Here is a 27141-nt window from a genome sequence, read left to right on the forward strand (position 1 = left end):
CACAGAATGAGTCGGTCTTTAAAACAATGTGTCTACCAGTGATCTCTTGCGTGATCTCCAGTGGTGGCTATACCCACTTGGGAAGCCCGAATAACCAAGAAAGTCGGAAGAAACTTTTCAGGCACCTGGAAAACCGAAAAAAGTCAGGGCGATTTTTAATCGGGTATCGATTTTTCTTTTCTATTAAAAAATACTTTACTGGAGAAATTTTGTGACATGTCTGTTCCAGCTAAACAATATCACTTTTTTTTTTCCAATTTAAATTTTTTGTATCATAAAATATTTGTCTCATTGAAATTAGGTATTGAAGCTATTTTCTTTCTTTTCTTTTCTCTCTCTCTTTTTGCTCGAAAGAATATACTTTCCGTACATCACGAGAAAAGCCCACGCCGAAATATCTGAGCCTGTCTATTGCTATAGTAACGAGGCTCGTCTCATTTTTCCAAGGGAAGCTTCATATTTGAAAAACCCGTACGACTGCACAAAAAGACGAGTGGCGAAATGGCGCCAAAAAAAAAAAAAAAAAAACTCCTGCTAACCCTTGTAGAAAATGAACGAAGTGCGTTTCTATAGCAGTAGACGGGCTCAAACTTTACGGCAGGAGCTTTTCTCGTGAAAGACAGACAGTGAGTAAGTGTTTAAATATTTGTGTATTTATCTATCTATATCTACAAGAATGCATCAGCAGTTTGATACCTGTAGATGTTATCCTATATCTGTATGGAAAGTCAGAGCAGTTAATGGCTAATCTGGAGTTAGGCACACTTTGTTGAAATAAAGTCGTAAATTAGAAGGAAATGTGATCGATATCTTTGGTACACCATAAACTGTGAGTTCTATGAAAAATTGGTCTATGAACAATTAAGAACTAACTTTATATCTAGTCTTTGGCAACAGCTAAAAAGCTTGTCCTGCTCACCCCAGACAGAGCAAGTATATTAAAATGGCAAATACAGTAGACCCTCGTTTTACGCGGGGGTTTACGGAAATGCCGCGTAAATTGAGACCTAATACTAGTGTTAAAATGGGGGTTTGGTTCCGTAGATAACAAAATACTTCATTCTAAATCCAAAGTGATGACTACTTGTAGTTTACTGTGTACTTATATCGACTTCTATTCGCAACATGTATAAAGAAAACATAAATTAATTTCGTGTACTGTTTGTAAAGAGGAGCTGGCTATGATAGTCTTTTGGCGGTCATTAAAATTCTTTTCTCTATAATTCTTTGCAGAGCATTAACGCATCCATGATCACTTGTGTCATTTCCATTACAGAATCTTTCTTCACTAACAAATCAGAAAGATTATTTCTACTGTCTAGAAATGGTTCAAAATTTTCAATGTGAACGTTTTTGGTTGTGCGTCACCAACGTCGGTATCCTCGTTGGTTTTGGCCTCCTTTGTCATTCCTAAAAGCCTTTCTTTCAGTGAGTTCTGAGCTGTGTGAGTTTAATAACTTTACTTCTGGAAAGAGCTCTGGAATCAATCGCATAAAATGTCTCCTGTGGCCCAAGCTCGATTATTAGCACTCCAAAATGCAGTTGATTACGCGTACTCTGCAATCTTTAGGAGTTTGGATTTTTAAAGAGAGTAAAATTTTATCTGTTTGCATTGCCGTAAAACCAAAATCATCCGCGTAAAATAAAATAAAGGTGTCAAATCTTAAACCGCGTATTATCGAAACCGCGTAAAACGAGGGTCTACTGTAGTATCTTGTCACGTGCGACAGTTACGTCGAATTGCTTCGCAATAAGCTCAATGTGACTTGTTTTGTCCTATACCCTAAAAGCAATATGTGGAGCTGCTTTTGACTGATTGATTATTGTGGAAAGCATTTTTTTAAACTCTCCCTTCCTTAGTTATTCATTGCGTAAGAATCTCCATTAATATTATCCTTTGTTTATCCCTCATTTTCTTTGGATTGTTTACTTTCCCTGTATCCGGAAACTTCCCTCTCATCATACGCCCCTTTTACGGCAGGGGCGTTACCATTTGAGGGGGTGTCGAGAGCTCAGTATCCGCATTCCTAGTTGCTTGTTTTCGTAAGCTCTCCGATATTTTTAGTGTGCTACGCGGCAAAAGCCTGCTTTTTTTCCCCTCCCCTTCCACGTGCGCTAACAAACTCCAAGTGACTGATTGCGTTGGGTGTGGGGAATGAATTTAAAAACACGCCAAGTGTACGAATTTTGTTTTCAATGGGGAGTGCAGGTATGTTGGCGGGCGCGTCTTGTTGAGAGGTCTGACATGAGTTTTCGCTGTGAAAGTGAGTTCTGGAAACGTGAACTTTGTGTTCTGTGTGATGGTTATTTTCCACGAAATGAGCACAAAAAAAAAAAAAAAAAAAAGAGGAAGAGGTTGGTTGGAACAACATGTTTTCAATGTATCAAAATACTCACGATGTACAGATTTCAGGTCAACAACAAAAAATGTATCGGTAAATCTTTGAACTGAAGTAAGTATTTCTAGTGAATAGTGTGTACAAACAGAAAATACGTACAAATTGTTAAACAAGCGAAAGACCTTTTTATCTGTTGGAGGAGAGGGGGGGGGGGCAACGCGGAAAAATTTTATGGTTGGGACTTTATATGTGTCATTGCTTGGGGAAAATAGTATTTGTTTTTCAAAAATAGCAAGAATATTCTGCTTCCGCGTAAAAGAGAAAAAAACAACTTTAAAAAGTTTTGCTGAAACATTACCATCATGTATTTAAACCGAAGTGCCAGAACGGGACGCTGAGCTCCCATGAAAATTAAGTCCTAGGCTCATAATTTAAGCACCGCCCCCCCCCCCCCCACACACACACATTATATTTTCTTTCATTGCTGTAATTGGTTGGAATAACAATATTTTCCTGTATGAGGGAGAAAAAACAAATGTTAGATGCCTATGTCAAATTATTACAACTTAACACTTTTAAATGCATCGTGGCAACATACACAGTTTAGTCTTCTAAAATACTATAAGAACAAATTGAAACTCTGGCTGCCAATAGCCAAAAAAATACTCTCTAAAAGTGCTATTAAATCAATTTTAAACATGTAAATGCACCAATCCGATGGATAAACAAAAATTTATTTCTTTTTTTCGGAATTTGCAAATGTATAGAACTTTTTTTTTTTTTTTTAATAGTTAAGTGAACTTGAAAATGTCTACTTCTTTTAATTCTATGACGAATAAATTTGACTACTACTTAAAAAATATGGCATTTTTACAATTTTTATCAACGTTTTCGGACATATGCTGGTAATTTTTTTTTTTCCGGGTAAAGCCCGATGTTGACAAGTTGTTGTTTAACCATAAATCATCCCTAAATTAAGCTATGATTTTTTTAAGTATTTCTCTCATGATTTATAGAAAGCTTCAAAGCCAAAGAACATATTTTAAAGTTTTTTAAAATTGTGTATATAAGGATTAAAAATGCTACAACTTTACCCGATATTAGCACTTTCCTTTATCCCAGAAACAATCTAATGTATAAGAGCATTATGCATGTCTGAATTCTATAAAAGCAATATTGAGAAAAATTGGAAGCTAAACCAAGATTCGACGTTCAGTATGCAAAGTGTGTTCAACCCGAACCACATATCCGGAAATAAACAAACAAGCAGGCCAGTGTTTTGTCAAATTTGAATAGAATACTGTCTGATCTTGAAAGCCGCGACTAGCACCGTTGAACGGTTCTATTTTAAAAAGGCGTGACAGCTTGTTGAAGAGAGTGCACTATGGTAGCATTTCTGCTAAAAAAAAAAAAAAAAGCCTCAACTCCAACCAACATTTCTAATAAACAAATCCAACGGAAAGCAAAACAAAAAAAAAAAAAAAAAATCCCCCTCACATTCGTTGTCTTTCTTATCAATATCTCCCCTATTTTGATAAAATCAGAAGCGACCTAACGCATGCGCAAATTTGAGGAAGGTTGCGGTTTAAAATGTCAAACAGTACTCGCTGAGACCTCAAGACAACGCGTGTTTACTTTTTCTTAAGTCTTTGTTATTTCTTCGACTTTGCTTACGAATTACGATCATATTACATGAATTGATTTCATTAATGTTTAAATCGTTGACATTTTAAAATGAATAAATTACTTGAGCACTTGATTGCACTGTCTTAAGCAATGCTTAAGAAATTCTCATTTGTATAATAGTGAATTCACTGCTCGAGTAACGCTCTGACGTCATCAACAATGTAACGCCTACCATAGCATAATAATTTGATAATATTTTTTGGTAATGTTTGACATGCAGGAAAATGCATTATTTTGGCAAGGCTGAACTGAATACGGTCACTTAACTGCTTTACTGGTAAGACTTAATTTTAGGAGAAGGAAGAAATGAAAAAGGAGTCAACAATGAACGCTATCTACTGGAATTTAGGGTTAATTCACTGGAGTTAGGGTTGAAATTTCAAGTATCAAAATATCACCGAACAGGCAATGGCTTCGTTCAAATGTAGAAACAAGTTTCACCCGTCATACCTTGACGGGTGATTTTCTAGTAAGACTAAACTAGTTTTGATTTTGTTATTGCAATTATTATTTTTATTTATTTATTTTATTTTTATTGTCTATTTTTTATTACAACTTATTTATTTTATTTTTTCTTTTGAAGCGCCCAACGGATTTGATTATTGGTTTTCTCAAAAGATTATTTTTATTCACTCGTTAAGTTTGCGGAAAGCGATTTTTAGACACTTTTGTGTGAACAACAAGCATGCTTGGAGATGGAGACTACTGTGTATCTCATCTTAGCACATACTCTGTTGCATAAGTTTCCATTTTAACAATCTTTGCCATTTATTTGTACACTATACCAAAGGAAAAATTGCTGTATTCTCTATCGCTGTTCATTTAATCGTAACGAATTGACCATCGTCTCATACAACAAAACACACGTGAGAGCATTTCCGTGGTATTGCTGTTTTATCGCCGTAGTCGAAATTTTCCCCAATCTTGTTAACATAGAATCTTGGCTCAAAGTATAGAATCATTTCCCGTAGGAACCTACAGCAGGCTTGAAGTGCTTGTGTCGGCCGCGTCATGCGTACTCAACTGAGAGCATGTCCTTCTAATCGCGAAATCTTTGCACGGCGGGCGACGAGATTTGAGGATCTTCATCCAGCTTGAATCCGATTGCTGGTAGGGATTGGGATCAACTCGGGACAGTTGGCAAATGTGTTTGGCCCGTCTCATGACACGCTCGCGACAGCTGAAATAATTGGTCCGTCCCTCTCCGCGCCGCCCCCTTCTCCAGACTCTCGAGTTCCGTGGAATGCAAAGAGGGTGTGGGGACGATCTCCGGTAGCACGTGAGGAGCAACCTACTTGACACCCTGATAAATAGTCGCCTTCCTTCCCCCCAACGGCCGAGTTCATCATTTTCCAGGCTGCAGTCATTCATTCTGTCTGTGTACACATCCTCTCGGGCCTCTTCGCCGAATGAGTGATTGTCCTTGACTGTTTCGTAGCCGCCTATACAGTGGACAATGCGCAACGCCCGAAAAAGACCTTTTTTCTCCAGAAGTTACCTTTCAGTCGATCGTTCCTGAATTCGGGCATAGATTTCTCATAATTGAGCAGTTGACTTAGGGATAAATATTTAGAAAGACACAAATAAAAAGTTTCGAAAGTTTTTTTTTTTCTTTTCCATTACGTGTTTACTTTCTAAACATTACATAAATCAGACATTTAGTGTCAAAACCAGCTGACTCCACGAACTTTCAAGCATTTTGTTTTCTTTCATAATTTGATACTTCTTGGTCAAAACTACCACGCCACAAAGAGCTTTGAAACGAATCCCTCTCAACCATGTCAAAAACAGTTGCCAAATACCCGTTGTATTTCAAAACCAGCTCTCAGGGGCGCCCCGAATTTAAAATTTTGGTTGGACGGAAATTCTCAGTTTGCTGAATGGAACTCCAAATTTCGCCCATTGATGATCATTTGCCTAATTTTCCGAATCGCCAGACAAAATTTGCCGGCTAAGGAAATGCTTCGCATGACTTTTCATCGGGAAAGGGTCTCAGAGTGAAGATGAGTAGAGACTGCATTCCATTTTGAAATCGGGAGGAAGCTGCTGCTAGCACGCGTCGTGTGGGGAGCATCCAGCTTCTTGCTCCTTGGCGCCCTAAATTTATTGGCGAGTGTTTGCATGCGATAGGTAGCAAATTTTAATCTTTCCGCTTCTTGAAACCTTTTTTTTTTTTTAAGAGTACTTGCAAGGGGCCATTCATTAATTACGTAAGGGTCCCGAGGGATGGGGGATTAGAAAAATCTCTACATACCCTTTTTGGGGGGGGGGTAGCAAACCCATTCATACGTAATATTTTCCAAACCGATATTTTACATTAGAAATCGGGCGATCAATTGGTTTGCAGGGATCTTAATTCATTTGCGTATGGAAGGAAAAAACGTATTAGTTTGAGCTGTTTTTTACTTGTTTTATAAAGAATGAATAGTGTGAAATATTATAATAGAATTGCACCATGTATGGTATGTTTTATTTTTAATTAATATCGCATCATATAATATATTTGAAAAAATAAAAATCTTTGAAGAACGTCAACCAGGAAGTTTCAGTGTTACTGATCCTTTTCTAACAACATTTTTTTTGTTTTGAAAATCGAAATAGAATCTTACATAAGAACCAGGGGAAGGATTTGAAAAATCTAACGTACCCTTACATGGAGGGAGGTCAAAAATTGCCAAAATCATCCTTACATAATTAATGACTGGCCTTCAACGTATAAACACAGTCTGCTACACTGGCATAATGCAGGAACGGCAAATAGGGAAAGAAATTTTCCACTTGTTCCAAATTAGTTTCTAAAAATTTCAAAAAATTGCAATGAATGCATATGAATTTACCAGAAAGTATTCATAATGTCTTATGCAAATAATACAATAGAATATTGAGAGAGTATTTCATTTAAAATAAAACACACGATTGCGATATTTACTATCTAAATTTTATTTAGAACAAATTTCCTGCGCCGCCCCCCCCCCCCTCCCAATACACACCGTTAAAAATCCTGACATATTTCTACCAGCGATAGCGGAAAGAGGACAGCATTCACTTTTTTGTTTTAACACAAGTGTTTACCTTTTATTATCCGAAATACCCTACTTTCGTTTAAAAAGCTTCATAAACATGCATTTAGTTTTAAAAAAAATCCAAAATTAAGTTACTTAAAACATATATTTAGTATACAAATTTGTGTCTAGTCTATAACATTTATTATGATATTTGGTCATATCATCGGATGAGTACTACAACTCGGTTACTGAAAATTTGGGAAAAACATAATGTTTTACTTTTGCTGAGAGTTTTTGTTCGAAAAAAGACGAAAATGCATCTAAACTTTAGAAATGATAGTTTGATACCATTTAAATCACGTATTTAAATGCTCAAAAATTATGGAAAAACATTAATTTGTTGAGCTGTCGTCGAAGCAATATGGAAAAAACTGAATTGTATTTCCCTACGAATAGCATTCATAGCATTCATCCGACGGTATAATATTAGTATGAAGCTTAATTCAAGTGAGAAAGAAATCCCAACCTGAATTTTGAGACAGTGAAAAGCAAAGAGATGTAAGTGGAAATTTTCAAGTCTTGAGTAAAATGCGTTTAATGATAACATCGTAGGTAGGCTTTCATTCATTTTTTTTTATAAATCACACTGTACAGCATTACCTACCAGGGCTACGAATTCTATCGCTTGCCCCAAAACAGACGAGAGGTTTCCCTTCTATTTGTACTGGTTATCTCCAAACTTTCAATTTTACCATTACATACCTTTGCTTCTCACTGCCTCAATTAGCTTTATGGAAAAAAACTTAATGAGGTCACAGGTTATCTGTAAAGATACGAACATCTATATTAAGTATTTTATGAGATAAAAGATGACTGCGCAAACTCTCAGTTCAAGTTGTTAGTTTCGGTAATATAAAATGTTTTTCGCTAAAAAAGCGATAAATAGCTTTCTAACTCTGTTTTTAGCTATAAAACCAATAAATTTACAAATAACTGAAATATTATTAAAGTAAAACCTTACTAATGGAATGGGAATATTATTGGTCCTCCCTTGGACCGATTTTTCCTTACATCCAAATGCAGAACACTTAGTGACCATTTTGTTTTAAAACAACAGCTCTCCCTCGTAGAAGCATATTCTAAGCAACTCCGCGGTGGTTGCATGTCACGTGGTAAAAACCACTTTCATGCTGGCGTGAGAAAGGGCTGCCACATCGAGGCCTTCGCCACATACTCTCTCTACCCATCTTCACTTTGAGGGAAGGGTCTCGCCTATCCACACTATTACTATATCATCACTATAAAAAAAACGTACGGGATAATTATAATGAATTGAAGATCGCCTGTACTGTTGAAGATTTGTCTGTACAATCAAACAGGTCAACTCACCTGTTTGATTGTACAGGCTAGTACACGGCATGATAGTGAGAAACCACCTGAATTTAATCGGAATTCAAATGGATTTTTTTTTTTTTTTTTTTTTTCGAAAAGACCGTTTTACTTCAAAACCAGCTCAGGGGGCGTTGACGTTTCGATTGTTTCCCAAACCCTTTTCAGTTATTCTCTCTTTAACGATTGCTCCCCTCTTCACCGCTCCCCCTTTTCGACTGATTTAACATGATTTAGTGAGATCACGGATCGATTTTCAACAATGGAATATAAGGGTTATTAATTTCTGAAAAATCCTATTTCAAAAACTTAAAATAAAGTTGACTTCTTTGGTACATAATTTCTATCGTCAAATCGGTAAATTTGAAACAGAAATTTGTTTTGCTGCTTAGACGATATTGCTTGAACTGTGTCTACTCAAACAGAGCATTATGCTCTCATTTTGGTGTAGGCCAGGGTTGGGTCCAGAATTTTTCTAGGGGGGTGTCAAGTTTCAATGGCCAGCCTACGTAAAAAAATATCAGTAAAGCTCATACTCACAAAGGCGAGCTCCCCCCCCCCCCTCCACCCGAATGACATCAAAACCTTTTCTAACTATCCCCTCTCCTCTAATGTTTTTATGGCGCCGCCTGCACCATGGATCTTATTCTTTAAAATTTTATCAAAAGTCATAATTCTTTTGGCAGACAGGCTAGTCACGTTACCGTACGCTTTGAATCTATGAGATGAAAGTTATAAAATCTAGGATAAGCATAAACAATACACAAATTCACACATAATGTTTGAGGTGGAAGAGTGCTCTGAAAAAACGTTTAACTCATTAGATATTTTGAAAATGAACAAAAAACTCAAAATAGCAATAGCCCAGTAAACGAATCCAGTCAATCCTTTGAATTTTGACGTGCTGAGAAGAAATACCTTACAGAACTAGGCAAAAAAATTAACATTAATTCCATTACATTTTCGGATATAAAAAGTTGTAATAATACCTAGTCATAAAAACATTCTTGTCACAGGGGGATCAGCTGACCCTTTGACCTTCCTCTGAATCCGCCCTTGGTGTAGGCGAGTGTTTTCTTTGTGAATTAAAAATTTTGTCCATCAAAGTTTTCGTTTAATTTACTCAAATGCTGCTTTAGGCGATGTGGCAAATCTCGTTTTCGGGTAATTCAATCACCTAATTTCTTACTAATACTCGTTAGTTCCTTTACTTCTGAAGGAACTATTGTTGTGGTTTTACATCCTTCATTTTTCACAGGCGCGTTATTTCAAGGATTTCTTGGGCGAGGACAAGGGTCCTACTGTGCAGGGGGGTGCGACATAAGTTTCGATGTTTTTAAACCTTTGGTGTTTTGAGTTCGATGTTTTGTAATTGAACAAAAAATATCATAAACAAGAAGGAGGGGGGCGGAGGGGAATTATTGTTATGTTCATGAAAATACATTGATGATAAAAACTACACCATTAAATCAGTAATTTCGACATCCATCACATTGGGAAGTAAGCAACGAATAAATACCTTTGTGCTTGAAAATTAAATGAATGAATTACTAACTTTTAAATGCACAAAAATTGCAAATTACTGCAGACACGTGTTTCGGTGTTGTAAGGAACCCCTTTTTTCAAAGCAAAGAAGTGTGAGATTTTGGATGAAAAGTCATCCGAGGATGACTTCGTGAAGCACTAGAAAAGCTGAGCGACCATGGTCCGGTTTCGAGTTTTATTAAGACCATTTTAACCCTCTAGTTATACCAGTTGGGATTCTTTTATCGCAAAATATTACTTGAGTGTATTGGAAAGTAATTTATAATTGCTTCCCGAGTGCAGTAAGCTATTCTGCTAAAATTTATTCCGTTTAGAAAATGTTATTTTTTTTTTTTTTTTTGTAAGAGAAAAATGAATTTGTTAGAATTTCTGGGAGGGGACCTAAAAACCCCTCCCGTGGCTGCGCCACGGAAAATGGGCAACTACTGAAAAGGAAAGAAAATTACAAACTAAGAATTGTTGTCATCAATACTGCATGCTTAGTTTCTTAATACGAAGTTTCCATCTGTTTTTTAAAATCCCATTTCTGAATATTCGGCTCCAAGTTTTCAACAATCGTTCCTGATGCCAAATGAAGATGATCTGTTGTTTTAGAGGGTTCCAGAATATAGTTTTCGATTCGTAATATTTATCTTAACACCGGGCCACATGGATCAGCTTCGCGGGCCGCATTTGGCCCGAGAGCCTGAGGTTGAACACCACTGGTCTCTCAAAACGGATCGTATTGAAAATTATAGTCGCTAATTACTCATTTCTGAGCTCGACGGCATAGGGAATTTCAGTTTTTAAGCCGAATTCTTTGCTTGACTGAGTTTCTAAATACCGGATTGTCTTTTTTTTTTTTCTTCTTTTTTAACTTTCTATTCTTGAACGGCAGGCAAAAAAAAAAAAAAAAAACATTGGTGTCATTTGTAGCTCAGAATAGGTATTCTCGAGATCGAATTGCAACCAGTTTCAGTGTTAACCAGAATGCCATTAACGATGCACCGACGCTGCACTGAAAGGATATCCAAGTTCCTGCACCATGTTTTCGACGGTTGACAAATTTGTACATCCATCATACTGCTTGACAGACAGCTCTTGCCTTGCAAGCTGCTTGTCCTGGAATGTTCTTTCCTTTTTTTTTTTCTTTTTTTACCTCTTCATCGTAGTTTTGCTCCCTCGGGCATTTGCAGTCTTTTCTGCATGCGTAGAAATTACATAACGTATCTCGTGTTTTCTTGCCTCCCCCCCCTCCACCGATGCCTCTCATTAATTGCATTCGAGTTAACTATTCGTTTATTTAAATACTAGCTGCGTCGCCCGACTTTGCACGGTCTACCTCGAAAATAAAAGTCACATCAAGTAATGGGTGTTTAGGGGGGAAAAAAGAAAAATCTGCGTGCATCTAACCAAAAAAGAAAACATTTAAATCCTCCTATTACAGGGAAAGCCTCAAAACAAAAGCAAGAATTTTATTTGTTCACAGTCGATTAAAAAATGGCATCAGATACTTCTTCTCAATGACTTTATTCACGCTAATTAAAAACTAAGCTCACGGCAGACAGTAAATTTACGATTAAATACTGATGTTCCAGCCCTTAAAAATACTTATAACTTTTCTCCTGATGATTTTACAGCCTTGGTAGCCGGTTTTACAGCCTTAGTAGCCTTGGTTTTACAGCCTTGATTTTAAAACTCGAAAGTAGTAAATCTGCTTTACGGGCTTTTCGGGGGCTTTCGAATGAGACTGAAATCGAGACAATCGGATAATTATTTTAGGTCCTAAAATTAAAATTTGAACGGTTCTGTAGTTTTTTAGTGTTCACCTCCCCCCTCCCACGTTTTCCCTCTGGTGCCCAAGTACCCCCCCTGCCAAGTTTGGTCGAGGTCCGGCGTAAACTATGGATTCGTATGAGGAGCATATACACATATATATTTTCTGTTGTATTTAATGTATAGATTAACCAAAATTCACCACGAAACTGATAATTCACTGTTGCAGACCCTGAAGAGTTCTTATTTTTCCTACGTTTTAGAGCTCTTTCCTTATTTTCCTACTTTTTCTTCTTTTTTTTTCCCCCTACTTTTCTTTCTTTAGTATATCACTCTTAATTCAAAAGAACGAAAAAATAACTCTTAAAAAGAGTGAAATCTATTGCGGGTGCATTCATTCTTTCTGAGTGTTAGCTTTATCGAAAAAAGACGCTTTACGAAAAAAACCAAGACTAAAACTTTTCCTTATTGGCGTGAAATTCGGAAACACTCTTTTGAAGAGCGAAAAATAAAAACATTCTTTAAAAAAAGGACTCAAAAGCATTTTCATTGGTTCGATTCTGTCACGTGATTTTGTTTATATAGAATCTTCTATACCTCCACGTTAGGCTTAACTAACGTTGGTCGCGAATACGAAGTGGATGTCGCTATCTGAATGTCTTCATTTAATGAATTAAAACACTATTTGTTGCCGAATGAGGATTCTGAAGAAATGCACAAAAACTGAATGGTAAGTGCGAAGAATTTTCTTTTTTATTGAAACTTGTAACTGTTAATATTTCTTGAACTGCTATATCGTTACAAATCACCCACGTGCAATGTTACGGCGAACTTTTTGTAACTTTTTCTTCCAAATTAATGAAACTGTTATCAACAATTTTATTTCGGTCATCGAATAAAAAATATGACATTTGAAACAGTCGTTACCATCTTTGGTGTGTGTGTACTGTATATATATTTTAGGTAGGTGTTACAGACCCGACCATGCGCAAATCTATAGGTCGGATACCGAATCCGCTCATGATGGTCGGAGCTCCAACCACTGCGTATATTTTAAATTAATCAAACATTGTTTTTGTGTATAATAAACTTTAAAGAGTATCATAAACTTTGTATAATACACTCATTCATATGTGTAACGGGTCATTCATTAATTCAGGGTCCTGAGGGGGGGGGGAGTTCTCTACATACCCTTGCTTGGAGAGGGGGGTTGGTGGATCCATTCTTACGGTGATATTTTCCAAGCCGATATTTTATATTAGAAATCCGCGGTCAAGTGGTTTGGCAAATATTATATTTCATTTGCTTCAGGAAGGTAAAAGTATGTATTATAGGATGAGCTGTTTTTTACTTGTGTTTCAAAGAATGAAACGTGTAAAATATAATAAAAGAATCGCACTGTGTTTTGCATGTGTTATTTTTAATTATTGTCGCATCTTATACAAAAATTATTTGTCGAAAAACATTCGGTCTAGATTCCTTACAGTAAACATTTCTTTACTCAAAAATGTTTTTGAAAAAATTAAAAAAAAAATGATAGTTAATTTAAGAACAATCCCAGTGATGTAATATTTGCTATTATTGTGAAGAAAAAAAAGAATCTTACGTAAGATGGGGGGGGGGGGAGTCTTACATACCCTTACATAGGGGGAAGGGAAGGTCAAAAATTGCCAAAATTGTCCTTACGTAATTAATGAATGGCCTCGAAGAAACAAAATTGAATTCAAACGTATCTTGCCACAATTTATGAGTGACTTTTTAAACTAATTTGAACTGATGTAACTTTTAAAACATTATTAATGTTAAGAGGCACACCGAGAATATCAATATAGAGTTTCAAAATTTTAAATATTTTTATTTGGAACTGTGTGGGTTTTTTAGTTTTATTTCAATCTTTAGATTCGGAAATGTACGTAATATTGCACGTGGGTGATTTGTAACGATATACGAGTAGTTCAAGAAATATTACCAGTTAAAGTTTTAATAAAAAAGAAAATTCTTCGTACTTACCATACAGTTCTTGTGCATCCTCTTCTGAAACACTAAAAACATTTTTTTTTGTTTTTTTTTTTTTTTTTTTTTTTTCTTTTTTTAAATTGAAAAACTAATTTTTTTTTCAAATGAAATAAGTTTTAAAAACAGTTTTAAATTCAAATACACAGCATAAGCACATGAAAACACGTTTAAAAAACAATTTCACCAAAGGAGAGTGAAATGATTTTACCTATTTTATTCTAAAACGAGCTGATGTGTGCATCACATGACTTCCTTTTACACCAATTTAATGCTATTTCCCTATTATTGCAATTTTAATGGGATTCTCTCTCTAACTCTTTAAATATCACTAGCAATGGCCACATTGAAAGCAGATTTAAAAAAAAAAAAAAATCCGCCAAATTTTTCGCCAAGTTGGCGACAAAACTTGGCAACCAAAAGACTGGCGATATATCGCCAAGTGACCGCCAAATTATAACACCACTTGAGTTTGCATCGAAATTAACAATGATTTCCCCCCAAAAAGGTGCAAAAGACCCCTTTAGAAACACCCGAATGCAACCAAAATAGGAGGTGCACAACTAGACCCCACTACGAGTCTATGTACCAAATTTCAACTTTCTAGGACATACCATTTTTGAGTTATGCGAGATACATACGCACATACACACATACGCACATACATACAGACGTCACGAGAAAAGTCGTTGTAATTACCTCGGTGATGGTCAAAATGGATATTTCGCGTGTCTATATATTCTTAGGCACTTTTCCGCATGTGGTCGAATCGAAAAAAAAAACTCAACATTCATTTGGGGGTGAGCAAAATGGAAATTAAGGGCGATTTTTGAGTGAAAATTTTTTCGCGAATACAATACTTCCTTTTTTGTAAAAGGAAGTAAAAAGAGTGAGATAGCGGCTTTCCAAAACGGAAAGCAACCACTCATTTAGGATATTAATTTAGTCTTAAAAAGAATGAAAAACACTTATCAAAAGGGAGTGAAATTAGCTTATCCAAAAGGAGTGAAAATAACCGCTCCGCAAAAGGAATGAAATTCACTCCTATAAGAAAAGTGCGTTTTCGACACTGGAAAGGAGTGAAAATTTGCTCAGTCTGAGTTAAAATCGCTGGAATTTTTTAAGAGAGTAGCACTTCTAATTGTGCATTGATTCTTGTTTTTACAATGCCGCACCGATAATTCTCTGCATATTTCAATTTTGAAAAGCAAAAGAAACAAGCGGATGCTGAGCTTTTCATTGACTGACTAGTAATTTCTGGAAGGAACGCCGCGGCGTTTGAGTGTTTAAAAGTTGAATTTTCGTGTGTAACTTTTTTGCCGTTGCGACGTTTATGATCGACTTTTATTTTTATCGCCCCGACTTCATTTCTACTGTTTTAACGAAACAATAAAGAAATAGATACTAGCACATTCTGATGCAATTATATATTATTTACCCGTTAACATGATTATAAAATTTATAAAATTTCATTTTCTTTCCTTGCAAAGAGTGTATTTGCAAAAAAAAAAAAAGAAAGAAAAAAGGCAAAACCTAGATGGGTAAAACGTTTTTGGAGAAAAATCAGAAATCAATTCAAATGCAAGATTCCGTTTTTATTTCATTACTTTTTTAAAAGTTGGGGGATAGAGCCACAAACAAATATGTACTGTATTTCCCCCCCCCTTTTTTAATGGGTATTTTCTACTCTAATATATCATCAATATCGAGGAGCTGCTCATCATTTTTATGTGCTGCGTTTATGGCAATGCGGCATTTCTGAACATTTAACATTTTTTGACACGCTTTTCGGGGTGCGGCAATTATACCGATGCGGCGTATCTACTGTAAGTTATTGTACTCAGGGCGCCTGATCAAAGGGAGGGGAAAAAAGAGATATATGGAGGCATTTGATGGCAGGTGCTCCCCCTCACTCTCAATTTCGTGAACAATTTCCGAATGAATATTTTTGTTGTATGGTGAGGATTGGAAGAAACTACCATGGATTTTTCCCTTTCTTTTTACTGTGACAAAAATTTTGAAACAAGAAGGAGGTAAAAAATCATCAAACCAATAAAACAGCATTCGTTTTTATTGCTTGATTAAAATTAAAATTGGCCCGTTATTTTATTTTCCCCCGCGGGTGGCTAGCGAAGGATAAATGCAAATTGTGTCTCGAAACAACAAAAACCGTACAAACTTGTATAGTTAAGCAATAATTTTCCAAAGCCATGGAGGGGAGAAATTGACTCCATTGACCCCCATAAATGACTTGCCTGAAACAAAAATTTCTGTTGAATGCTAAAAATACATAACACAATACAAAACCTTTAGTTTACTTATTTCGTTATTTATTTAGTTTATTTCAGTTCTGAATTTTCAGTCTTTTTTTTTTTTTTCATATTCAAACATCTGCCCCTGTTTATGCTAGAATGCATGTCAGCTACTGATTATTTTTAACTAAAACTAAAATATTATTTGCTCTGCTTTTGTATCATAGTTTATGGCACAGGAACTGAAAGTGTTAGTATTTTCAAATGATAAATGGATGCTCTCGAAGGAATGTTTTCGTTTTTGACAAAACACATCTTTAACAAAAATGGTTTTATTGCACCAAACTATGAATTTTATTCCTATAATTATTATTATTATTTTATCCGTATTATTGTTATTATTATTATTGCGATCGCTATATTGCATTTTATTCTTTCATACTTAAGAATTTTATTACTGTATTGTTGAAAGGTGTTTCTTTGTTTGGATTTTATTTTCAAATTTTTGTAATTAATATCTTTGTTTCCACCAGTTAACGAAGGTAATTTTTTCCTCTATCTGACAGTATTTTTTTAGTTGAAATGAAACAGATAGTTTTGATAAAATATTTTTTTTTTTTTTAATTTCATAAAGGGATCATGTATCCCCTCATCAAAGAATGCATGATCCCTTCATGGGGGGATACTTGATCCCACTGAGAAAATACATAGACTATTTATTACATCTGCAATTTATTTATAAATTTTAGTTTTCTACATAAAGTTTCTAAAAAAAAACACAATTTCTAATTTTCTTTATTAGATTATAATAAGGTGAACACAAAATAACAAAGTTTCAAATTTCACTAGACATTTGTAAAAAAAATGTACACAACTTTCATGAATTTATGATGCTTTTGATCGGTTACTTATCTATACTAATATTATAAAGAGAGAGGGCGGATGTTTGTGTGTTTATGTTCGAGGTAATCTCCGGAACCACTGCACCTATTTGAAAAATTCCTTCACTATGTGAAAGGTGCTTTCTTACTTGACATAGGCTATAATTCGAAAACATCCGATAAATAGTTCTTTTTTTTATTTCAATTTAGGACCAAAGTTCAGATAAATTCCCGAATATGGGAGTGAAAAATTACTTGCACATATTAATATTATACATTGTTGAAAAGGGTAGAATTTTCTGCATTCTAAACAATTTGTTTCGATGCTCTAACTTAATTACGGCGGGAGTAATTGGCGTTTTTTGCTCAAACTTTTTTAGACTTAGCTAAAATTTAGGCACTACTTTCTTCATTAAATCTATCAATTAAAAGTGAAGGAAATTTTATTTTCGCGTTTCTACCGTTACGCTTTTTGAATCCATTGTTTCTTTTCGTATTTTGCATTTATGATTTCTTAAACTTATTTTATTTCGTGTTTCCATAGTTGCGCTTTTAAAATCTATCTTTCGCATTTTAATTTCTTAAAAATATTTTAATATCTGTTGTCATTGTTTGGAAGAATAATTTTGCGTGGTGTTTTTTTTTTTTTTTTTTTTTAATTTAAGCCTGATTGTTGAAAATTAGTCACTTGACACAAGTTTGTTTGGCGAAACATTTATTATTGCCAAAGAAAAAACATCCGCTTCACTCGCAAAAGGGCTGGGTTCCGGTAGCGTGGTCGCTTGGCGCGTTAGGCGCTGAGCAGTTCAGTCTATTATTATTGTTTTAAAACTACCGTAAATGTAATTCATTGCTTGGCAATTTGTTTTGAAAGAAAAGAAACTTTTGATTTGTTTTTTATTCGAGTGAAATGTATGACATTTTCTTCTTTTTTTCTGACGATGATTTTTGAATGTTCCACGGGATGTTTTTTTTTTTTTTTTTTCGTTAGACGGATGGATTATGATAGCGTGGTAGCTGGGCGAGTTTAGCAATAAACAATAGAGTTGCGGAATTATTTTTATATTTCAAAGACTTTTTTTTTTTTTTGTAAAGGTGTGTACGCATTTTATACAAAGAAATGATCATTTCACATCAGAGGGGGAGAGGGCGTCAATTTTTTTTTTTTTTATTGAACGGACTTTCATTAAATTTTTAGCACGGGCATCGCTTTTGTGGATACTGCTAGTGAAAAATAAAATGCTTAACACAATAAAGATAAATGCTACTTCCCGCAGACTTCAAATTGAAGCATGTCATGGAGTGGCTGATTGAATCAAAGCGAAGTGAGTTCAACGAGCCTAAATGATTTTATTGAGTATGCTCGTATATATATAAAACATTGTTGAGATGAATGCTGCTATTTTTTCAGTTAAAAATTACATTTTCAGTTCTTGAATGTAATAGAATAAGCAATAATAATAATAACAACAATAAAAATAATAATAATGACGTAAAGACAGAAAATACTTACTTTCCCAGCCTTTAATATTTGATTATTTTCTTTAATTCCCGGTGTTCCAAAGCGAGATACAGTGGCTCCCAAAAGTCTTCGTACACCTACGACTTTCAACGAAATAGGCCCCGATCCGTTATTTAGAATTAATATTTCGGAATAGGTATTTAATTATAAGTTCTATGATCAGTTTTTAACAGAACCACATGAAAAGTTTTTAAAAAATATTAAAACTTATTTTTAAAAAATATCAAATACTAAAAAGTGCCGGAAATTTTATCTCACAAAAGTCTTCGTACACTTTATAAAATGTCTATATTCTATTGAATAATCTAACTTTTGATTAAGTTATTAGTTAGTAGAATATCATACAGTATTCATAACACCTTTTAAACGTCTGGGAATAAATTTCATTCTTTTTCTTTCTTTTTTGCGTAATTTCTGAGTAAGTGTTTAACCACATTTCGAATCTTACTGTTTCTAGCTTTATTTTCGTTTTAAAGCCCTATTTTCGTAATCTAGCCTCCAGATATCTCTAAATACGTTACATTAAGTTAAAATCTGGAGATTTAGGGGGTATTTTCTTAACTTTAGGACAATTTTCGAGGCACTAGACGCAAACGTTGAAAACCGTGTGTCTCTTATCGTTATCTTGATAAAAAAACAAAGTTGTTTCCAATAACCAAATTTTTGACCAAGAGTTCAAAATTGGTTTTTAAAATATTTAAAGGAACAGCATGATTCATTATTTCATCAAAACACTACAAACTACCAAGTTCCAATGCTGATATGCACCCTCACACTAGAACACCTCTACCGTCCTGATTAACTGATCCAACTAAGTTCTTAAGATTAAGTTCCTAATTTTTTCTTCTACTGACAGTTATACAACAATTTAACCAAAAATGTTGAATTATCTGTATATGTTATTTGTAAGTAAGACGTGATTCTAAAACGTTTTTTGCTTATTTATCATTGATTTTGCGACAAAAAGCGTAAGCTTTCTGTTTTTCGCACGACCAAGAAAATTTCTGCGGGAAGAGGTCCCATTTAATCCAGCTAATCAGAAAACTTGGCGACAAATTTTAGGTGAAAATTAGATGTAAAATGTTTCATTTAACTCTGCAGAAACTTTTACAGCACTCAAATGTGTATTTTTCATAATTTTTTAACCGACTTCAAAAAGGAGGCGGTTATCAATTCATACCGTATGTATGTTTTTTTTTTGTTTGTCCACTCATAGCGTCTCACCTAGTTAACCAATTTTGATGATTCTTTTTTTAATGGATAGGGGATGGCTCAACTTAGGTCCCATTACTTTGTTTGACCATATTTGTTCTTTAGAAAAAAAGTTATGGGCAAAAAACAGTAAATTTTATGCAATTTCCCTATTAAATGATTTTGTAGCGAAGTTCGCACTATTCATCCGTGGATAACGGTGGCTCAGTGGTAGAATTCTCGCCTCCCACACGAGCGACCCGGGTTCAAATCCCGACTAGGACAAAGTGAATTTTACTAAAATTTCGTTTCTACTGTTTCCCGTATTTTCTCGAATCTTCTATTAATTTTTGTATCTTTCCAAGTCTGGAAAGTTCCAGCACTTTCTCAAGTTGTATATAAGGAGATGTAACGTTCATTCGTGGTTCTGAATAAAGATCTCGAGTTGAGACTAACGAGTATTCGCTTCATTTGGCTTTCACGTTGTCTTCGCTGTCTTCATCTACACGACAATAGGAAACTCATTGTTATAAAACTTTGGTGCCCTATAACAGTAACATTAATAGTAATTGTAATGATAATTTTGAATGAAGGCTTCTCTGAAGCAAGCATCAAATTTCTTCAAGGGATATTTCGATAATGGGGAATCTGGCGCTGTCGTCTCATTTTTGGCGTAAATAATTTTATTTTAGTAACCCTGCTGATTTATAGTAACCCTATGTGAATTATCAAAATCTTCCTTTCTTCAGTGCTATTGCTCCATAGTAGGGGTAAACCTAACCTGGAAGCGAGGTGATGCAGTGATTAGGATCTGCTTAGCCTTCACAATGCTACCATTAGGTTTGACTCAACTACTCTGTAGTATTTTTATCGTTATCATCTATGGCGATAACAGATGATCGGGGCTAAGTAAGAAAATACAGGATTGCATCATGAGCAACTTAGATGCTGTGGAATGTAAATTAGTTAGGAAAAACGTAATACTTAAATGGTTATAATTAAATTAACTACGCATGATTTCCAGAGAGGAACAAAGAAAAGTTTTTAGTGCCAATCGCTTAAAGTTTAACGCGTGTCAATAGTTTTTTTTTTTTTTTTTTTAGTATGGAGCATTTTTAAGAAACAAATGTGAAGTTTCGTGATGGTAAGTTCTTATTATTTCTGAAATACCTACATTTACACTAAAAAGAATGAAATAAAAAAATTTTGAAGAAAAAATTGAACCGACTTCAAAATTGCTCTAAAAAGTGAAAAATAATTTTATTCTTTAAACACCATCGATAATGCTTTTAAACATAATTTTTGAAGTTGGCGCAAAAACGATAGATAAAATCATTCACAGCCATAACTCAAATACAACTATAAATTTAACCAGGACCAGTTTCTTCACTATCACATACATTATGCATTGATGACAGCATATTTGAATAGCGTTATAAATGTTTCGTTCGTAACTTTGGATGCTTTTCTGAAAAAAAATATGAACAAAGCATGGTTACACTGGGTTTTACGTTTTGTTTTTGCACCAACTTCAAAAATTATGTTTAAAAGCATTATCGATGGTGTTTAAAGAATAAAATTATTTTTCACTTTTTAGAGCAATTTTGAAGTCGGTTCTATTTTTTTTTCAAACTTTTTTTTTTAACTTTAAATCTCCGACCACGTTTTGTCAACTTTGCCGGTTGACCTTTTCTTACCTTGTTTTCGGTCCGATTCCTTTCTTTAAAGCATTTTATCAAGCACTTTACTATACAAACAAATAAATTAACTAATTTAGAGACATTTCAAACCAATTTACCACTACTGTAGGAAAAAAATTCAAATTTCGAATGGTGTTTGTGGTTTTTTACGAATACCAGCCATTTTACAATGAAAAGCACAATATTAAAGAATAAATAAACAAAAAATTGAAACCAAATGACTTATGAGGGTCAACACAATGTAAAAATATTAATAAAACGGCATATGATAATTTTAATCATGAATTTATTCGAAAATATTTGAGTGTACGATGACTTTTGTAGCGTGGTATTTCTCTGTCTCTTCGTTTTCTGACCCATTTCAAAACGAAGATCCGTCAATAATTTGAAAAAAATCAATGGGTTGTATTTAGAATGACATAGGAATGATGTGAAAAAATATTGGACTTCATATTCGAATTCAGTTTCGAGTTATTTTGGTTTTACTAAAAAATTTCAAAGTATACGAACACTTTTGGGAGCCACTGTATGTCCTCGTGTGACGTCACAAAGGATGAAAACTGATTTTTTTCGTAATAATGTCATACATCGCTCTGTGTAATCAATTCGTGTTTTAAATTTTTTTTTTTTTAATTTTTTTTAATTTTTTTTTTATTTATTTTTTTTAATGAGCGCGCTGATGAATATAAATTTGTTCAACCTCAGTTGGTTAACATTTTGAAAATAACAGAAATTAAAATTCCTTCTGCTATCAAGCAAAAACCCTTTAATTTTTAACCGACTTCAAAAAGGAGGCGGTTATCAATTCATACCGTATGTATGTTTTTTTTTTTGTTTGTCCACTCACAGCGTCTCAACTAGTGAACCGATTTTGATGATTCTTTCTTTAATGGATAGGGGATGGCTCAACTTAGGTCCCATTACTTTGTTTGACCATATTTGTCCTTTAGAAAAAAAGTTATGGGCAAAAAACCATACATTTCATGCAATTTCCCTATTAAATGATTAAATATTGTAACGAAGTTCACGCTTACCTTCCGTGTATAACGGTGGCTCAGTGGTAGAATTCTCGCCTTCTACGCGAGCAACCCGGGTTCAAATTCCGACTAGGACGAAGTGAATTTTACTAAGATTCCGTTTCTACTGTTTCTCGTATTTTCTCGAATGTTCTACTGATTTCTGTGTCTTTCCGATTCTGGAAAATTCCGGCATTTTCTCAAGTGGTAAAGATACATTTTTAGTGTCAATCGCTTAAAGTTTAAGATGTGCTTATAGTTTTTTTTTTTTTTTTTTTTTTTAATGTAGCATTTTTAGGAAAAAAAAAAGGGTAAAGTTTCATACTGGTAACTTCTTACTTTTACAGAAATATATACATTTACACTAAAAAGGATGAAAAAAAAATTTTTGGAAAAAAATAGAACCGACTTCAAAATTGCTCTAAAAAGGGAAAAATAATTTTATTCTTTAAACACCATCGATAATACTTTTAAACATAATTTTTGAAGTTGGCGCAAAAACGATAGAACAGATCATTCACCGCCATAATTCAACTACAACTATAAATTTTACCAGGCCTAGTTCCTTTTCTACCACATACATTATGCATTGATAACAGCATCTTTGGGTAACGATATAAATGTTTCGTTTCTAACTTTGGATGATTTTCTGAAAAAAATATGAACGAAGCATGGTTACACTGGATTTTACTTTTTGTTTTTGCGCCAACTTCAAAAATTATGTTTAAAAGTATTATCGATGGTGTTTAAAGAATAAAATTATTTTTCCCTTTTTAGAGCAATTTTGAAGTCGGTTCTATTTTTTTCCAAAAATTTTTTTAAGTAACTATTTCACCAAAGTTCCTTTAATTACCGGTATCATTCTTCCTGGGTTTTTTTTTAAATTTAATTTGTGTCATAAAAATGCGGATGATCGAGTAACGCTCCTGACGTCATCAACAATGAAATTCGCGCCACGGCATGATAATTTGATACTATTTTTTAGTAATGTTTGATATGCAGGAAAAGGCTTTAGACTGACGGGGTTGAACTGCATCTTATATCTTAACTGTTTTACTGGTAAAACTTGACATTTCAGGAGAATGAAGAAACGAAAAAGGGGTCAACTACTGCTTGAGTTTAGGGTTCATCCACTGGAATTAGGTTTAAAACTTCAGCTATCAAAATATCACCGAATAGGCAATTGTTTCGTTAAAATGTAGAAGCTAACTTCACCCGTCATACTTTGACGGGCGACTTTCTAGTTATCTGGCTAGTTATGGCTGATCAGAGCATAATTTATCAGTAGAGTTAGTTTAAATGTTTGAGGTGTTATGTGGGTTACAAGTTCGAACTGATCTTTCAATTGTTTAGCATATTTACAGTAGTGATTGTTTAAATCTATCACTCAAACTATGATAAATTTTATTATGTTAACATAGTTTTGAATGTTTAAAGTTAATGTCATCTAAGTAAACAACATTTATATTGTTTTCATTGTGTTAATATTGCCATATGGATAGTTGATCCCTGGAATCATGTATCCCTCTAAACCAGCGGTTCCCAAACTTTTTAGGCCGCGGAATCCTTAGTGCTTTGCTTTTACCTCAAGGAACCCCATCATTGTTTATGACTTAAAGACAAAATGTTAACGATCTAGGAGTTAAATGATAATTATGAAAAATCATTCGAGTGCTTTCTTCTACATAGAAGGAACAATTAATCAAGTGAAAATTTTCGTATTTTAAGACTAACTCGTTTTCAGATATGTGTTGAACGCTGAACATGTTTTGATCATTTTGCAAACTATCTGTCCATCTGATTCTGTTTACTTGTATTTGACTGATTAATTGTAGGCGTTCTAATTCAAAACGTAATGCATAGACTTGAACAAAACTTGGTATACATATACACTCCCGTGTGAACTGGTAATTATTAGTTTTGGCGCCAATCTCTTCAGAAGGTAGCACATCTGAATGATTTCCGCTATTAGTCTGACTGCTTTATTCAAAGCAGTAATACAAGAATTATCATAAAAATTGGTGCTCATATGTACCATAATGGGAGAGAAGCTGATACGGTTTTGCCTTCATTCAAGGGGTGTCAGAACAAAAATATTGCTTTTTTCTCGAAAAATAATGTAAGAATTCAAACAAAAACAGAAGTAAAAGGGAACCTCAACTGAAACATTTGTGGATTAGTTTTGAGTTGACTTTGGCATCGACTGATAGCTCAAGGCAGGGAGGTGCATCGACAGTGATTTTCCTCCTGATTATATATATCAACTGACATCATGAAAAACATTGAAAACGGCGAAAAATATAGTTGTCTTTTGCTTCAGCTGAAAAACCTTCAGTTCATCTGTAAGTTTATACACTCTTTCAAAAGTGTTTGTTTTAGATAGCCAGCATATTTCGTACGGAAAAGTATGGATTTGTGATGATTTCTCCTTCATATATCTTGCTTAATAGTATTATTTGGAGGCATAAGACTTGAAAAAAGTAACTATTTCTGAAGCTTCATCAAGAACTAAATCAAATGTTGCGTTTTTTATACTGCCATAACGATGATGCAATGACACTTACTATTTCAATTTAGAGCAACCCTTTTTTATCCCTGAAAGTTTCTTTTTCTAAAATTACTGTGGAAAATAATAAATTTATGCGACTCGTGGCGGAACCCTTCTCATCCTTCGGCGGAACCCAAGGGTTCCGCGGAACATATTTTGGGAGTCGCTGCTCTAAACGAAGGGATCAAATATCCCTAATATGCGATTTTTACAAACATATTTGTTCTATTATTAACATGGGAAGTGATGGGAAGATTCCGTTGCCGTTGCCAGTAAAAATCCTCATTCCAGTTCCGATTTTAATGTCTTAAATGTTTAATTTTGATAGAAATGGAATGTACAGTACGACCTCTTTCTTTCAAACTAACTAAAACCAAAGGACCCCGTCCCTTTATGATATTGTTTTAAAGTTCATTAGTATTTTGATGATTTGACCGTTTTAATTATCCTTCACGTAAAGTATTTTTCAAAAAAATAAATTGGAAATGCAAAATTATTAGTTTTAACTTCTATTTGGGTTCAAGTGTAACTGTTTTCTTATTATTTTTTTTCTTCCAAAATCAGGAAAATTATGTTAAATGTTGCAAAAGAAACTTCATAGGGATATAATTCTCATTTTTTTTTTTTTTTTTTTTTTTTCATTTTTTTTTTTTTTTTTTTTTTTTTTCATTTATCAGAAGCTGGTCTCAGATTCAGTACCGGAGAAAAGTCCGCCGAAAAAATGAAAATAATTTTCCCAATCAGTTTTTCAAAACATTTAAATTTGTGTACCCCCCTTTCTCTCTCTCTCTCTCTTTCAAATATATTTTTTAACGCTTGCAAGATGGAGCTAGATTTTTTTTTTTTTTAAGTTATTTACATCCCTTCACTGGAAATGAGATTACTTACATCCAAAATACGTGCATGCAGTTTATACTGCGAATACATCGTCGCCTCAGAGCAACACTAAGACATCTAATCCCAGGAACAACACTAAGATATCCTACTGTTGCTCTGAGGCGACGATATACTGCACTATGTTTGTGTCTGTAGAATTCTCTACTTACATTTTAATAGGAAACCTCCCAAATTTTAAAACAAAAACTTCAATTTGATCGCTGTAGAAGTTGACCACTACCGTTTCTGCGTTGTATTTACTTTGTTAATTTCATTAGCATCGAATTTCGCCCGTTGTTCTGATGTGTTACATGGACGGTTTTAATTTGCCCGTAAGTGAGTGAGATTTATCGTGATCAGATGTGCTCTGCTACTACGCCAAAATAAAAGATCTACCCTCAGTTGACTTTTTACCTCGTCTGCTCCTTTCGTCTCATCTATCACGGCATCACTCTCGCGCCCCATTTGACTCATGCCCGCCCTCGATGTACCTTATACTCCCCCCCCCCCCCTCCCCTTTCCCATGTCCTCCCTCGGTAAAGTAACCGAGTTCTTTCAAATATTCATCCGTTGGCGTCCTGCTTGGCTGTGCATATACCACAAATTTTGAGCAAGACAAATGGAAGAACTGTCCTTGTTCCAGTATTATGAGTACGAGGGTATCTCGTGGCTTCCTCTCTTACGTATTGATTAAACTTTCTGGGTTAAAAACTATTAAACTATTAAAAATCTCCTTGCGTATGCATTGACAATTTCTGCAGAAGTTTTTTCAACGTAACAGAATAAAGGGATCTGTGTGTTATTGGTATTGTTATGTGTTCTGCATGGTTAATAGAAAATTTAACTATTTAGTGTTGTGTGAAGGCATTAATTTCATTAGTTAGACTCACTAGCGCAGCCAGAAAAACCTTCTGAAGAGGATTTTTTGATCAAAAATGCCTTCTGGAGTTGGTTTTTTGATCAAAAATACCTTCTGAAGGGGCTTTTTTGATCAAAATACTTTTTGGAGTTTTTTTTGATCAAAATACTTTCTGGGGGGGGGTTCAAAAATACCTTCTGGGTTTTTTTTTATCAAAAATGTCCTATTATATGTTTAATTACTGTATTAGAATACGCATTTATGTTAAAAGCAATGCCTCTGGGGGTGTTTTAACTCCCCCCCCCCCTCCTTGCGCTACTGGTCAGACTGATAGTATGTGTTATGAATGTCTTTTTTTTTCTCGACTACTGTTTTTCATTACAAAAAATATGTTTAAAAAAGAAAGCATCTATTAACGTTCTTGAAATCTGAATTGTGTAGGCAAAATACTGATTACTCTGAGAGTGAAATCTCGAAGATACGGCGTGATTATTCTAGATATTGCATTCAGGGCGAGAATCATGGAGGTCATGACCTATTTTACAAGTTATCATTACTCTGCCA

The 27141-nt window shown here is 34.4% G+C and overlaps 1 protein-coding gene across 1 annotated transcript in view; it reads left to right on the top strand.

The window, feature by feature from the left end:
* Nucleotides 1-27141, top strand: part of LOC129228676 (probable RNA-binding protein 19) — a 207377-nt gene that overhangs the window by 155369 nt on the left and 24867 nt on the right. The gene's annotated exons all lie outside the window — the stretch shown is intronic.

Source organism: Uloborus diversus, chromosome 1 (genome assembly GCF_026930045.1).
Source record: "Uloborus diversus isolate 005 chromosome 1, Udiv.v.3.1, whole genome shotgun sequence".
NCBI lineage: Eukaryota > Metazoa > Arthropoda > Arachnida > Araneae > Uloboridae > Uloborus > Uloborus diversus.